General features: G+C 33.3%; 1 long non-coding RNA gene across 1 annotated transcript; it reads left to right on the top strand.

The window, feature by feature from the left end:
• The first annotated feature begins 1,784 nt into the window (after positions 1–1,784).
• LOC148205190 (uncharacterized) lies at positions 1,785–2,208 on the top strand. The gene is made up of 2 exons (XR_015786929.1): positions 1,785–1,873; positions 1,962–2,208. It is a non-coding gene; the product is annotated as an uncharacterized LOC148205190 (long non-coding RNA).
• Positions 2,209–4,765: the final 2,557 nt, after the last annotated feature.

The raw sequence follows: 4,765 nt of genomic DNA, 5'->3' as shown, positions 1-4,765 counted from the left end.
TTCTTGGAGCTTTTCTTTCCTCTATAAGATCACGCAGAGTTTTCTAAAAGATACGAAAGTGTTAATTTCCAAAAGTTCTTACCGAATTCAAATCAGCGTCAATTTATAATATTACACACATCAGACGCATTTTAATCGATTTAACTATTAACGTAGTCGAATACATTTGACAGTTGCAACAGAATAATAGCAGTCAAATGCATTAATTGAATACGCATTTAATATAATCGATTTTTCATAAATGCTTAGTCAACATATTCAAAAATATGACCGTTGTTACAGTTATGTCAAGCATTTAAACAGTTTTCAAATCAACAACAAATTTAGTTGAATACACGTTGCATGCAATCGATTAAGTGAAAACACTTAGCACACTTTTTGAAAACTTTTCTTCTCAAAATATTTCATAGCACACTTGTAAAGTATTTGTGCAAACCCACGAGTTTTAATCGATTTCACCCTAATCGACTTAAAAAGTGTTATTTTGTCACAGTTTAAAGTTCAACAAAAGTGCTTGTGGTTTTTCATCTTTGAAAACATATGTTATGCATACACAAATAAAATCACATATCAATCATAGTGGTATGCTTTAATCAACACAATAATGTTTACAAATATGCTTTTAACAAATATAACACAGTAATCAAAAGCATATTACATGTATAACACAGTACATACATGTGTTATTATTAATTATGTGTTGTCATAATAAAAAACACAATTATCATTGAGATTGTGGGTTCAGCTAAACCTGTGCTCCCCCTATCAACAATCTCAACATAAATGAAAAATTAGAAGAATGTTGTATGTTAATTTTGAAAGAATTTCCTTCAAAACCTTCAAGGTCTACTTCATAAAATTGTTTTGGGATAATTGTAACATCAACTCAAAGTGTGATATTGAAAAATTCAATGATGAGTTGAAAACAATGGAAGGAAATGAAGTTGAAAAGTTCTCATAAATAAAATTTAGAATTAAGAAAGATGAATTAATGATAAATTGAGAGAAGTTCAAAGATTGAAAAACTTCTTTTATCATCTTGGTTTCGATTATTGTTGAGGGGATGAGAGGTGGTTGTCGTAACACATTATCTTTGGGCAATATTTCCTTTTCCTCTTTTTCTCTCTTATCTCTTTCCTCCTTTTCTTGCTCCTTTTTCTCCTTTTGTTCTTTTTTTCTTCTCTTGTCTTCCTCTCTTCTTCTCTTAATTTATCTTCTATCATCTCATGTTTTGTTTTAAAATTCTAAGTTCCTTCTCTAGAATGGCAAGTTGGGCCTCACTTTTAATTTTCTCCTTTTCTTTTTGTATGGTCTATTGGTTTCTCTAAATTTTCCTTTTGTTAGTACAAATTAAAGGTTAAATTCAGTAGACACAAATGAGATGTGTCTACTCAAGCCAAAGGTCTACCCGAGTCAATATAGGTTTATGGTTGAGTCAAGTTGATGAACTAAAGTTCGAGCTGAGTTGACTTAAGTCAAAGGTTGGTTCGGACTAAAGAGTCGAGACGAAGTCAACCTAGACCAAAGTTTGAGTCAAGTCAACTCAGGTTGATGGTTGAAGCGAGTTGACTTGATTTAAGTCATCTTAGGCCTAGGATTAAGCCGAGTAGGCCTAAACTAAAGGTCTAGTCGAATCGGTCTACAAGTGAAAGGTCAAGCAGAATGAACTCGAAGTTGAGCGATCAAGTTGAGTCAATCCAGACGAAAGATCTAAACAAGTCGATTTAAACCAAAAGTCGAAACAGATCTTTTATGAAATATATTAAAAATTAATTAAAGTCTCGACCAGGTAGATTCATGGGAATGTGGCTTCTATGTGATGTGTTGGATTAAGACCATCATTCGAGCAGTCATTACAGATGACTGGAATGAGGTAATGATGTATACCTTCAATACATTACAAATCATATTCATCTACAACTATATATGAAACAATAATGAATCTTTGTTGAATTTTGCAGCGCTTCAAGACTACATCGCCTATTACAGAAGACACAATTAAACAGATAAGGCAGGAGTGGACCGCTTATCTTCTGCAAAGATGGAGTTAGGAATAGTTATATTTCTTGTTGAACATTGTTTAGTTTTTTAGTTTAAGTTTTATGTTGATAGTTTGGTAGTGGATTGAACTCCACATTAAGTAGAACTTTGTTTATATAAAACGCATTTTTATATTATTGCAAAATTGTTCTGGGACATTTTTCTGCTTTTCAGGTGTGGTTTTATTGAAAAAATAAACTAATTTTTAAAAAAAAAACGCCCAGTAGACGTCCGTTAGTGCACAGTCGGACGTCTACAGACGTCTGTCAGTGCACACACGGACGTCCACCCCCCAGCTCCTACCTAAAACATTTCAGCAAGGTAGACGTCAGGGGGGAGGAGGCGGACGTATATATAGACGTCCGTCCAGACACAACGGACGTTTATATAGGCGTCCGTCCAGACACAACGGACGTTCATGTAAACGTCCCTCCTGACACAACGGACGTTCATGTCGACGTCCGTCATGACACAACGGACGTTCATGTAGACGTCCGTGCTGACACAACGGACGTTTACAGAGACGTCCGTCCTGCCACAACGGACGTCTGAGCGACGTCACCCACATAAACGTCGGGCGTACGGCGGACGTCAAAAGGCCAAAATATCGGACGTTAAAACCCCTTAATCCCATTTTGGTCTACGAAACATCTAACAGGAAGAATCTCCCAAAATCTCTCTACAAAATTCCACCAAATGCTCTATGTATAATAATTATATTAGTGTTTCTAGATTATAATAATTTATATTATTGTAAAATTTAATTATGTCACAAGATTAACAAAATATTAATTATTTGTAGGAATTTATTTTTATTTCATACGAATATATTAATATATTTATAATTACCTTTTTATTCATTTGTTTAGAATGATGATATGAATTTCCCAACATACTTTCTCATCGCGCTCGCTTTATTTAATTAATTTTTATTTGAGATTTATTAAAATAGGAGATGGAACTTCATTAGACATTCAACAAGTTATAGTCTTATAGTCAATAAGAATTGTATTTACCGCAATAATTCTATTACGGTAATAATTGTGATCCTGCTACTTATATTTAAATATTAATTCTAAAATATTAAAACTATACCGTGATAATTGTATGGATTTAATTAACACTTCCAAACATGAAATTATATATTTTATGGAAATCAATCCCAATCAAACCTGGCTTGTGAATTACGGCAAATTGTATGCTTATAAGTTGTTCATGTCATACTGGATTGGTCTAAATAATCGTTACAGACCGAAAACACTGTCGATGAGAGAAAAACGAAAGAGTGGAAAGAAAATCATGGAAAGAAGCAATAGCGTGCATCACTTGCAAAACCTAGCATTATGAATGACGACGAGACTTTCATTTATTCTAGTCATTAAATAAGAATACCATAATCAAATATGCTTGAATTAAGTAGGAACATTTTGGTTTGTGTAATAAGGACGGACAGGAATTGGATTTTTTAAAATCTAGTTTAAAAATATCTATTAAAATATATTTGATTTATAATCTATAATCAATTCAATTGAGTTTTTCTTAATTCAATTTAAATTAGATTAATCTTGATTCAATCTAGTTGGTTAATTAGATTAAATTCAATGAAATAAATATAATATATTTGACTATTATGTTTATTTGATATACATCGAGCCGACTCGCTCGACCTATGAACCGACCTATGGCTCGACCTAGACATAGGTGGTTGACCTATGTGAATATAGGTTCAATTCACTCAGTTTAACCATTAAGTGACGTTGACCCAGCTCGACCTCCGATCAAGGTTGAAATGGCATGATCTTTGACTCACATCAACTTAAGACAACCTTCGGTCATGATTGGCCCAACTTGACCTTCAGTCTAGCTTTTTGGCCTAAGTTAACTTAGTTCAACCTTCAGTCTAAGCTAACTCATGTCAGCCTTTCGCTCAGGCTAACTCCGTTTAACGTTTAGCCTAGGCCGAATCAACTCAACCTCCTAATTTACTCTAGTTGTAGGAAATTATGAGAAAGGTGTGAGAGATGTGATTGTATTCATTGGTAAAGCTTTGCACAAAAGTACAAAGCTAATTTGTAAAAGAAATAGGTTTTTAATCCTACCAATTACATTTGGAAGGTTTTCAATGGAAAAGAAGAAGAAATCTACTGAAGTTTATCTTTTACATTAAATGGGCTATGTCACATGGGTAATACAGTCTTCTTACTTTGTTTCTATCATGGGTGCATTAAAGTAGACAAATCCCTTAAGTTAATATATTTGTTACGATAACAAAAACACTCACTCTACCAGATGGGAAGGTCTTTGGTTTGATATGATATAACATTAGAAAAATAAGAGAGAATGTCTAATTGATATACTTGGCTAAAGTGTGTCATGAACGTGTTTTGCATATATAAGTTATGTAGTCTAAAAACTTTGTTTCATATGTTTAAGTGTTAATATTTAAGTTTTATAATATTGACATGAGTTGGAAGGCTTGCACATGTACTAGACCGAGTCTTGGCATTATAAGAGTTTAAGTGATACACGTTAATGCATTAGATGAGTACAATCAAAGGAAATCACTAGGTGAATGCATTAGACAACTTGGGTCACTAAACAACCCAAGGCTTTGACAACCCAAGGAATTTGATGACCAAATGCAACTTAAGCCATTAGAGGACCAAGGCATGAATCAAACAATGTAGACTCAATACATTAGTTTTCTACATGTATTAGATGAGTT

This window comes from Vigna umbellata, chromosome 1, assembly GCF_029865625.1.
Source record: "Vigna umbellata cultivar VRB3 chromosome 1, Vumbellata_1.0, whole genome shotgun sequence".
Lineage (NCBI taxonomy): Eukaryota > Viridiplantae > Streptophyta > Magnoliopsida > Fabales > Fabaceae > Vigna > Vigna umbellata.
The sequence above is the reverse complement of the archived record's forward strand: the minus strand, read 5'-3'. Positions and strand labels throughout refer to the sequence as shown.